Here is a 12,679-nt window from a genome sequence, read left to right as displayed (position 1 = left end):
TCAGAGTCGGACTCTTTTCGAGCTCCAGCAGTTGCAAGATCTTTAATAAAGACCGTATCCTCTCGCCCATCCGGATATTGAATATACGCATACTGGGGATTAGCATGGAGGAGTTGTACTTCCTCCACCAGTGGATCAGTCTTGTGGCCTCTCACATGTCTGCGCAACAACACAGGGCCCGTGGTCATCAACCATGTGGGTAACATTACTCCATTAGTAGCTTTTCTTGGAAAACTAAACATCCTTTCATGAGGGGTGGCATTCGTCGCTGTACACAAAAGAGACCTTATGGAATGCAGCACGTCTGGCAGGACATCCTGCCAGCGAGAGGTTGGCAGGCCTCGTGACTTCAGAGACAGTACGATAGCCTTCCACACTGTCGCATTTTCTTTTTCGACCTGCCCATTACCACGAGAGTTATAGCTGGTAGTTCTACTCGTTGCAATCCCTTTCGATAGCAAAAACTGTCGCAATTCTTCACTCATAAAGGAAGAACCCCTATCACTATGTATATAGTTAGGCATGCCAAACAAGGAAAACAGTTGGCAGAGGCATTTAATTACAACAGCACTAGTCACATCCGGACAGGGGATAACAAAAGGGAACCGAGAGTACTCGTCTATAATATTAAGAAAATAGACATTACAGTCGCTTGATGGAAGGGGACCTTTAAAATCGAGACTCAAACGCTCAAATGGTCGAGTTGCTTTAATAAGATGAGTTGGCTCGGACGGCTTATAGAAGCGGGGTTTGCATTCAGCACAAACATGACAGGTTCTGGTCATTGTCTGGACCTCCTCAATAGAGTAGGGTAGATTGTGGGACTTAATGAAATGGTTCATTCTGGTAACCCCAGGGTGGCAGAGTGCGTCGTGGAGACTTCGAAGCTTATCTATACCTAGACTAGCACATACTCCTCGTGACAAAGCATCCGATGGCTCATTAAATACTCCAGGCCTGTACTGAATATCATAGTCATATGTTGACAGTTCTATTCGCCATCTTAAAATCTTATCATTTTTGATCTTGCCTCTCTGCTTAGTGTTGAACATAAAGGCCACGGACCGCTGGTCAGTAATGAGCGTAAAACGTTGGCCAGCAAGATAATGTCTCCAATACCTGACTGCTTCGATAATCGCCTGTGCCTCCTTTTCCACTGAAGAATGTCGAACTTCTGGTCCTTGCAATGTACGAGAGAAGAAAGCTACTGGTCTACCAGCTTGGTTAAGAGTTGCTGCCAACGCAAAATCAGATGCATCACTTTCCACTTGAAAATGGATCTTCTCATCCACGGCACATACCACTGCCTTCTCAATGTCCCGTTTGATATTAAGGAAAGCCTCCTGAGCTTCCGCCGATAGTGGAAAAGACGTCGACTTAATAAGAGGTCGGACTTTATCTGAGTAGTTAGCCACCCACTGGGCATAGTACGAGAAGAATCCCAGACACCTTCTTAAAGCTTTTACAGTGTGAGGTAAAGGTAATTCCTTAAGTGGGCGTAATCTTTCAGGATCTGGCCCGATTACCCCATTCTCCACAACGCAACCAAGAATACACAAACGTGTAGTATTGAAGGTACACTTGTTTTCGTTGTAAGTCAGGTTTAACCTCTTTGCAGTCTCTAGGAACTTCGCGAGATTTTGATCATGCTCCCATTGGTCGCGCCCACAGATAGTAACATTGTCCAGGTACGGGAATGTTGCTTCCAATGCGTATTCATCCACCATACGATCCATCTCCCATTGGAAGACGGATACCCCATTCGTCACTCCAAAGGGCACCCTAAGGAATTGGTACAGGCGCCCATTAGCTTCGAAGGCCGTATAAGGTCGGTCTTCTATTTTAATGGGGAGTTGATGGTAGGCAGACTTTAAATCAATGGTGGAGAACACGCGGTACTGAGCTATCTGGTTCACCATCTCAGAAATACGAGGCAAAGGATAGGCGTCTAATTGGGTATACAAGTTTATAGTCTGGCTATAATCGACCACAAGTCTTTTCTTTTCATTAGTTTTAACCACCACCACCTGGGCACGCCACGGGCTATTACTGAGTTCGATGATTCCCTCCCGTTGAAGCCTTTCCACTTCCTCTTTTATAAATGTTTTATCTTCTGAACTATACTGTCGACTCTTAGTCGCTATAGGTCTACAAGTAGGAGCAAGGTTCGCGAACAAAGAAGGCGGACTTACTTTTAAAGTAGGAAGGCCGCAGACTGTGAGTGGAGGCTGAGATCCGCCATACTTAAGGGTAACGCTCTCATGCTGACACTGGAAGTCCAAGCCTAAAATTAAGTTCACACACAACTGAGGTAATATGAGGAGTTTAAAGTCCTTATACTCCGTATCCTTAACGGTCAATGTGACTTTACAATATCCAGTTACCTCCGAAGTAAGGGACTTGGACGCCATCATAATTTCACTTCGAGTAGGATAAACCTTCAATGAACAGGAGTTAACAAGGTTGGGGTAGTATAAAACTTTCAGTACTGCCACAGTCTATCAAACACCCAGTAGGACGACCATTAATCTTGATGTCCATCATAGATTTCGACAAGGAACACGGTATGGTCTGGTCAACCTTAGCCGAGGCTAGAGTAAAATGATGGGCGGCAGCAGAGAAGACATCGGGTACAGGATTACCCTTACACACTTTACTAAAATGTCCCCGTTTCTTACATTTAAAACAGGTAGCCTCTCTGGCTGGGCATCTTTGCCTGGGGTGTTTAGATTGGCCACAAAAATAACACTTAGACCCATGGGGTACAGCCGCAACAATAGGATTAAGTAGAGGCTCCATTGGTGTTATGAATGCCTCCATACTCGGAACACACGAGGCTGAGAGAGACGCATGGGCTGATGCATACACTTCTAAATTCTTCTGGGCTACATCTAACGATCGAGCAGTAGCGACGACCGTTTTTAAAACTAACGAGTCATTCTCGAGGAGTCTCTGTCTAATATAATTAGATCGGAGGCCAGATATGAAAGAATCGCGGATGGCTTCTTCCTGATACACTATGGTAGAGACAGCCTTGTAGTTGCAATCCTTAGCCAAAGCCTTAAGGTCCTGCAGGAAATCGTCCAGAGATTCCTCGGGTAATTGCCTGCGAGTAAACAAAAGATACCTGGCGTATACTTCGTTAACCGACTTAAGGCACTGGGCCTTAAGAGCTGCGAGGGCCTCTTCATACGTAGTAATATCTTCAATTATCGAGTAAGTTTGATGACTTACCAAGTTGGTTAGAAGACCCAACTTGTTAACCGTCGAATCGACCGATGCGATGAAGTGTTCAAAACATCGAAGCCAATGCGTAAATTTCTTCGACGCATCTGCCGAATGGGAATCGATATCCAGACGCTCTGGTTTCAAAAATCGATCCATCTTCCAAAAGTTGTTACTTAATAAAATTGATGTGCCAAATAACTGCCTGAATCCATGAGGTCAAAGCTTAAAACTAAAGGCTTTTATTAAGTAAGAACATGGCATCAAGTTAACACAGTCATCACTGACCCAGCCCTTGGTAGAACATTCCAGAAGAGGGGCGGGGCTAGGGAGGAGCATTAGTGGTTACACCGGTGGAACATTCCAGACATTAACAAGTACAACAACAACAACAACAATACAAATGCCAGAACACAGAGTTATTTCATCACAAAAGGGCAATGGATCAGATTTTGAGTGGACTGCCAGGAGTCCAGTGCTACCTGGACGACATCCTTGTCACTGGGACAAATGAGGAGGATCATCTTCTGAACTTGGATGCAACACTACAACAACTGAAAGAGTACGGACTCAGAGTTCGTAAAGACAAATGTGAATTCTTTCAGACTTCAGTTGAGTACCTGGGGCATGTGATTGACGCTACTGGCCTGCATAAGGCGCCATCAAAGGTCAAGGCGATCGTGGAGGCCCCAGCACCCAGAATGTGAGCCAGTTACGTTCATTTCTGGGGCTACTTAACTACTATGGGAAGTTTATTCCAGACTTAGCAACATTGCTGAAGCCGTTACATCAGTTGCTATGTCAAGGCAAAACATGGAAATGGACTGAACTGTGCAACGAAGCTTTCGCCCAAGCAAAGAAAGCATTGCTGAAATCGGAGGTCCTGACACACTTCGACCCAAAGCTACCCGTGCAGCTAGCATGTGATGCGTCACCATATGGTGTGGGAGCAGTCATATCCCACATCATGCCTTCTGGTGAAGAGAAACCTATTGCCTTCGCATCACGCACCTTGAACAAGACCGAGAGTAACTATGCACAGATTGAGCGCGAGGCCCTGGGAATCGTTTTTGGAATTCGAAAATTTCATCAGTACCTGTTTGGGAGAAGGTTCACACTCCTGACAGACCACCGTCCATTGACTTCAATCTTCGGGCCCCACACCGGAATTCCATCTCTTGCTGCAAGATAGACATCTTCTACTTTAGACAAGTGGAGGGAGCACCTGTCACGGCAGTTCAGGTGCGAAGGTACACCCGCAACGATCCAGTCCTGTCTGAGGTAATGGACGATGTCATTTGAGGGAGAGCTATAGGAGATTCTCCTAGTTTGAAACCTTACGTTTCAAAAAGAAATGAGCTCTCCATCCAGGCAGGTTGTCTTCTTTGGGGACGCCGTGTCATCATTCCGCCACCTCTGAGGGAACCTATACTCAACAACTTCATACAGGCCACAGTGGGATGGTTCGGATGAAGGAAATGGCAAGAAGCTACTTCTGGTGGCCAGGTCTCGATGGAAATATTGAGGAGAAAGCCAAAACATGTTCCCCATGTCAAAGGGTCCGGAATGTTCCACAGCTGGCAACCCTACACCCCTGGGATTGGCCTGCAGAAGTGTAGCAGCGAGTACATGTGGACTTCGCCGGTCCTTTCGAAGAGAAGATGTTTATGGTGGTTGTGGACGCTCGTAGCAAGTGGCCGGAGGTCGCTGTGATGAGGTCTACCATGGCAGAGGAAACAATTGAGAAACTTGGTGAGATGTTCAGCCGTTATGGCTCACCGGAACAACTCGTAAGTGACAACGGTCCACAATTTGTATCACAGGAGTTTGCAACCTTCCTGCATGTGAATGGTGTCCAACACATCAGGTCTGCGCCCTATCATCCCTCTACTAACGGCCTGGCAGAAAGTTTCGTGCAAACTTTGAAGCACGCCTTGAAGGCATGGCAAGGTCAGGGCTCAATCCACCAACGTCTGAACAGCTTCCTGTTGTCCTACAGGAACGAGCCGCATGCCACAACCAAAACTTCCCCCGCTTCGCTCATGATGAAGAGGCAGTTGCGGACAAGTTTTGACTTACTCAAACCTCCAAGGGCAGAACAGGTTGTCCATTGTCAACAACAAGCTCAAGTTGAAAAGAGAGAGAAAAGAGCCAAGGAGAGGTGGTTTCACCCTGGAGAGCACGTCCTAGCTCGAAACTACAACACTGGACTGAAATGGGTTCCTGCTACGGTGATCGCGCAGACGGGCCCTGTGTCTTACACGGTTGAGACTGCTGAGGACGTCGTCTGGAGAAGACACACAGATCAACTGTTGCTAGGAGCAGAGACAGCCACAGAGGCTCCAACGGCTGGTTGGCCTGAACTGTTTCCGGATGATACCGCAAACCAGCATCCTTTGCCACAGTGCTCTTCTCCAACACAGGAAGTCATAGAGACTGTTCCACCTGTGCAAACTCGTGACTTTCGACTGACACAGGCACCTTCTCTATCTAGGCCTGTGTCAATGCCTACTGCTGTGGAAGCCAGCGATGACCGCCGGTATCCTGTCAGAGAGCGGCGGCCTCCAAGATGCTTGGATCTGTAGGCTTAGTGACTTACCCACAAGACTGGGGCAGAATAAACCCCAGGGTAAAGTTAGGGTTTGAGGCAGTCTACCTCTACCCTTGGTTAGTTGAGTGCATTGAAAGTAACTTACCTGTTGAGGAATAATGTGGACCTTTCATTTAAGAGGGGAGGAATATGTTATGTATTGTGTGTTCTCCTCCCACCTGTGGTGGCGCTGTCACAGCAGATACATGGTTGGGTGTTCTCTTGGTTAAGTTTAGCTCTCTTTGTTCGGAACTCTCCAGAACTTTCCTTTCCTTCCTGAATAAAGCACTTCATGTTTGAATCTCTGGGTTCTGAGTTCTAATTGTGTCTAGGTAGAAAGGTACCGACACAACAATCTACATGCTGGCTCTCAACGAAATCATCCGAAAACACCTCAGGTTCCACACCTACATTGACAACTCCCAGCTCTGCCTCATCACCAGTTCTCTCGACCCCTCTACTGCCTCTGAATTGTCAGACTGCTTGTCTGACATCCAGTCCTGGATGAGCCGAAATTTCCTACAATTAAACACTGAGAAGATTGAAGCCATTGTCTTGGGACCCATCACAAACTCTGTTCCTTAGCCACCAATTCCATTCCCCTCGATGGCCACTGTGTCAGGCTGAACCAGACTGTTCACAACCTTGGCACCCTATTTGACCCTGAGCTGAGCTTCCGACTCCATAGCCTCTCTATCATCAAGATCGCTTACTTGCACTCCGTAATATTGACTATTTGCTGCTGAAACCCTCATCCATGGTTTTATGAAAGGGAAATCGTGTTTGACAAATTTACTAGAGTTCTTTGAGGATGTAATGAGCAGGGTGGATAAAGGGGAACCAGTAGATGTTGTGTATTTGGATTTCCAGAAGGCATTCGGTAAGATGCCACATAAAAGGTTACTGCACAAGATAAGAGCTCACGGGGTTGGGGGTAATATAATAGCATGGAGAGAGGATTGGCTAACTAACAGAAAACAGATCTTTGGGATAAATGGGTCATTTTCAGGTTGGCAAACTGTAACTAGTGGAGTGCCACAGGGATCAGTGCTGGGGCCTCAACTATTTACAATCTATATTAATGACTTGGATGAAGGGACTGAGTGTACTGGAGCCAGATTTGCTGATGATACAAAGATAGGTGGGAAAGCAAGTTGTGAGGAGGACACAAAGAGTCTGCAAAGGGATATTGTAAAAATAAAAATGTATGTTTTGTCAAAATTATGATGTGTGATGGGCTCGAGGCTATTAATATAAGATGTATGTAATAAAGATGAATTTAATGTGTATGGATCTCCACTGGGTGGGCAGAGCGCAAGGCAACGGCGCAAAACTTAACAAAAGAAACCTGCATAACAAGGTATTCCCCCCACAGAGACAGCATGACTTTCAGGGTAAACAAACCCATCGAAAACCCATCGAAACTCAGAGCCATTAAAAGGTGTTAACAAAACGATTAACTTAATCAAGAAATGGCACCAGCCTCTGCAGAGAGACACATAGGTAAGGAAAGCCAATCAAGAACTGCCATGAAACGAAGACCCAAACCTAGGGTTTTAGCAATTTATACTAGAGACAATGGACCTTAAAAAGATATAAAAGTAACCCAGGAGGTCACTCGCTCTCTCTCTCTCTTGATGACCACGTGGAAAAGCAGGAAGCTCCCCTCTATAGACTAGACCAAGAAGCAAGGAAGAAGGCCGCGTGCATTGCTCGACTCAGAGGGAAGTATAAGTCTGTTTAAATCTGTAACCCGTTACCTTACCTGTTGTAATCAAATAGAGTCCACAGGATACCAGTAGACTGATTGTTTTGTCCAATAGGTTATGTGCATGTGTGTGTGTTTAATAAACTTATTCCAAATTGTTTCAAAAGAATTGGTCTTGCTGTCCATTTAATGCCAGTCGAAATAAAAAGCTTACATATAGATAGATTAAGTGAGTGAGCAAAAATTTGGTAGATGGAGTATAATGTGGGAAAATGTGAGGTTATCCACTTTGGTAGGAAGAATAAAAAAGCAAGTTATTATTTAATAAATAGAGAGAGAATACAAAATGCTGCGATACAGAGGGATCTGGGGGTCCTCGTACATGAAGCACAAAAAGTTAGCATGCAGGTACAGCAATTAGGAAGGCAAATGGACTGTTGCCCTTATTGCAAGGGTGATGGAGTATAAAAGTAGGGAAGTCTTGCTACAACTGTACAGGGCGCTGGTGAGACCACATCTGGAGTACTGCGTACAGTTTTGGTCTCCTTATTTAAGGAGGGATCTACTTGCAATGGAGGTAGTTCAGAGAAGGTTCACTAGGTAGATTCCTGAGATGGAGGGGTTGTCTTATGAAAAACGGCTGAGCGGGTTGGGCCTATACTCACTGGAGTTTAGAAGAATGAGAGGTGACCTTATTGAAACATATAAGATTCTGAGGGTGCTGGACAGGGTAGATGCAGGGAGGATGTTTCCCCTCGTGGAGGAAACTAGAACTAGGGGGCACAGTTTCAGAATAAGGGGGCACCCATTTAAAATGGAGATGAGGAGGAATTTCTTCTCTCCAAGGGTCGTGAATCTTTGGAATTCTCTACCCCAGAGAGCTGTGGAGGCGGAGTCACTGAATATATTCAAGGCGGAGATAGACATATATTTGAACTACAGGGAGTCGAGGGTTATGGGGAGTGGGCGGGAAGTGGAGTTGAGGCCAAGATCAGATCAGCCATGATCTTATTGAATGGCGGAGCAGGCTCGAGGGGCCGAATGGCCTACTCCTGCTCCTATTTCTTATGTTCTTATGTTTTTATTACCTCCAGACTTTACTACTCCAATGCTACATAGATAGATAGATAGAAGATAGGAGCAGGAGTAGGCCATTCGGCCCTTCGTGCCTGCTCCGCCATTCGATGAGATCATGGCTGATCCTTTAATTCAGTATCCCGTCCCCGCCTTCTCTCCGTAACCCTTAACCCCTTTTGCCCGTAGAAATATATCTAATTCCCTCTTAAATATATTTAATGAGCTGGCGTACACTGCCCTCTGTGGCAATGAGTTCCACAGGTTCACCACTCTCTGAGTGAAGAAATTCCCCCTCATCTCTGTCCTAAATGGTTTAGCCCTTATCCTTAAATTATGTCCTCTAGTTCTGTTCTCACCCGCCAAGGGAAACATTCCTTCTGCATCCAGTCTGTCTAGACCTGTCAGAATTTTATACACTTCTATGAGGTCCCCTCTCAATCTTCTAAACTCCAGTGTGTACATCCCTAAACTACATAGTCTCTCCTCATAGGTCATTCCCGCCATTCCTGGTATCAGCCTGGTGAATCGCCGCTGCACCCCCTCCATGGCAAGAACATCCTTCCTCAGATGAGGCGACCAAAACTGTACACAGTACTCGAGGTGTGGTCTCACCAGTGCCCTGTACAGCTGCAGCAAGGTATCCCTGTTCCTGTATTCTAACCCTTTTGCTATGAAGGCCAGCATACCGTTTGCCTTCTTGACCGCCTGTTGCACCTGCATGCTCGCCTTCAGTGACTGGTGTACAAGAACACCCAGGTCTCTCTGTACTTCCCCCTCTCCCAATCTATTGCCATTTAAATAATAATTTGCCCTCCCGTTCCTGCACCCAAGGTGGATAACTTCGCACTTGTCCACATTATAGTGCATCTGCCATTTATCCGCCCAATCGCCCAGTCTGTCCAAATCGCTCTGGAGCTTCCTGGTCTCTTCCTCTGAGCCCACCCCCCCTCCTAGTTTAGTGTCGTCTGCAAATTTGGAAATGCTGCATCCGACTCCCTGATCCAGGTCATTAATGTAAATTGTGAACAGCTGGGGGCCCAGGACAGATCCCTGTGGTACCCCACTTGTTACTGCCTGCCATTCAGAAAATGAGCCGTTTATTCCAACTCTCTGTTTTCTATCTGACAGCCAGTTCCCTATCCACGCCAAAACTTTCCCCTTTATCCCATGAGCCTCAATTTTCCATGCTAATCTTTTATGTGGGACCTTTTCGAAGGCCTTTTGGAAGTCCAGGTACACCACATCTACTGGCTCTCCCCCATCTATTCTACCAGTTACTCCCTCAAAAAATTCCAATAGATTAGTCAAGCACGATTTACCCTTTGTAAATCCATGTTGACTCTGTCCTATCCTGTCCCCATTTGCTAAGTGCTCCGCTATTTCATCCTCTTCTGGATGCCCTCCTATTTTCCACCCTGCATAAACTTAAGCTCATCCAAAACTCTATTGCACGCATCCTAACTCGCAGCAAGTTCTGCTCACCCATCACCCCTGTGCTTCCTGACCAATGTTGGTTCTCGATTCTCGAATGTTCAAATCCCTCCATGGCCTCGCCCCTCTCTATCTCTGTAACCTCCTCCAGCCCTACAACCCTCCAAGATCTCTGCATTCCTCCAAATATGGCTTCTTATCCATCCCGCCTTCCTTCACACCACCATTGGCGGCCGTGCCTTCAGCTGTCTCGGCCCTAAGCTCTGGAATTCCCTCCCTAAACCTCTGCGCCTCTCCATCACGCTCCTCCTTCAAGGCACTCCTTTAAACCTACCTCTTTGGTCAAGCTTTTAACCATCTGTCCTAATGTCTCCTTCTTTGGCTCAATGTCAACTTTTGTCTGATTATGCTCCTGTGCAGCGCCCTGGATCGTTTTAGTACATTAAAGGGGCCATATAAATACAAGTTGTTGTTATGAAGATTGAGCAAAAGAGTGGGATTAGATTGAGAAATAAAAACAGAAAATGCTGGAAATACTCAGCAGGTCAGGCAGCATGTGTGGAGAGAGAAACAGAGTTAACGTTTCAGATCGAAAGACCTTCCGTCAGAGCTCTATTGGTTAGACCCAATTAACTGTAACTTAACAAAACTTTAAATAAAACTTAACAAATTAAACTAAAATTTGGTTTGCCAGGGTGATGATGCACTCCAGTCCCCGCGGCGCCCACCAGTCTCGGAAGGCCTCAAGTGTGCCGGCGGACACCGCGTGCTCCATCTCCAGGGCCACCCGGGTGCGAACATGGCCGCGGAAGAGAGGCAGGCAATCGGGCCGGATGACCCCCTCGACTGCCTGCTGCCTGGACCTGTTAATGGCCACTTTGGCCAGGCCCAGGAGCAGTCCGACGAGGAGGTCCTCCAACCCGCCCGCTCCCCTCCGCACCGGGTGACCGAAGATCAGGAGCGTGGGACTAAAGTGCAACCAAAAATCGAGGAGCAGCCCCTTTAAGTAATGGAACAGGGGCTGCAACCTCTGACATTGAATATAAACATGGAACACGGATTCCTCTAGGCCACAAAAAAGGCAGGCGGCCTGGGAGAGAGCTTATATTTTATATATATTTTTTATCCACACCTTTGTTTTGTGCCCTTCCCCCCTTTTTTCTCTCCCACATGGCAGCTGTCTCTCATTCTGCCAGCGCATTTCACACCTAATCTAGAGCCGTCTTTTGGCTCTTTACTTGTCCTATCACCATCTCGTCTCGTTTTGAATACCTCTTAATGTCTCTTCACTTCTCTTTTGTTCTTTCATCCCCCATTCCCCAGCCCCCAAACTGGCCTTTTAATCTGTTTCATTTCCTGTGTTTCTTCAGCCTTGACAAAGGGTTTCAACCTGAAACGTTGACTCTATTTCTCTCTCCACGGATGTTGCCTGGCCTGCTGAGTTTTTCCAGCATTTTTCTGTTGTTATTTCTGGGAGAGAGCTCTGTGTCTGTGATAACAACAGAAAATGCTGGAAAAACTCAGCAGGCCAGACAACATCCGTGGAGAGAAAATAGAGTCAACGTTTCAGGTGAACCCTTTGTCAAGACTAAAGAAGCACAGGAAATGAAATAGATTAAGAGGCCAGGCTGGGAGAAAACAGAAGAGAAGTGAGGAGACGTTAAGAGGTATTCAAAACGAGACGAGATGGTGATAGGACTAGTGGAGACAAAAGAAGGCTCTAGATTAGGTGTGCTTCTTTAGTCTTGACAAAGTCTGGCTTAGTGGCAGAAGGCAGAGGGTGATGGTGGAAGTTTGTTTTTGTGACTGGAAGCCTGTGTCCAGTGGGGTACCGCAGGGATTGGTGCTGGGTCCCTTGCTGTTTGTGGTCTACATTAATGATTTGGATGTGAATGTGAAAGGTATGATCAGTAAGTTCGCAGATGACACGAAAATTGGTGGGGTGGTAAATAGCGAGGAGGGAAGCCTCAGGCTACAGGACAATATAGATGGGTTGGTCAGATGGGCGGAACAGTGGCAAATGGAATTTAACCCTGAAAAGTGTGAGGTGATGCATTTTGGAGGGACTAACAAGGCAAGGGAATACACAATGAATGGTAAGACCCTAGGAAAGACAGAGGATCAGAGGGACCTTGGTGTGCATGTACATAGATCCCTGAAGGCAGCAGAACAGGTGGATAAGGTGGTTAAAAAGGCATATGGGATACTTGCCTTCATTAGCCGAGGCATAGAATATAAGAGCAGGGAGGTTATGATGGAGCTGTACAAAATGCTGGTAAGGCCACAGCTGGAGTACTGTGTTCAGTTCTGGTCGCCACACTATAGGAAGGATGTGATTGCTTTGGAGAGGGTGCAGAGGAGATTTACCAGGATGTTACCTGGGCTGGAGCGCTTCAGCTATGAAGAAAGACTGGACAGGCTGGGGTTGTTTTCCTTGGAGCAGAGAAGGCTGAGGGGGGACCTGATTGAGGTGTACAAAATTATGAGGGGCATAGATAGGGTAGATAGAAAGGAACTTTTCCCCTTAGTAGAGGGGTCAATAACAAGGGGGCATAGATTCAAGGTAAGGGGCAGGAGGTTTAGAGGGGATTTGAGGAAAAAATTTTCACCCAGAGGGTGGTTGGAATCTGGAACTCACTGCCTGAAAG

Source organism: Somniosus microcephalus, chromosome 14 (assembly GCF_052327205.1).
Source record: "Somniosus microcephalus isolate GS21.2 chromosome 14, FLI_Smic_1.0, whole genome shotgun sequence".
Classification (NCBI taxonomy): domain Eukaryota; kingdom Metazoa; phylum Chordata; class Chondrichthyes; order Squaliformes; family Somniosidae; genus Somniosus; species Somniosus microcephalus.
Note: the sequence above shows the minus strand (reverse complement) of the source record.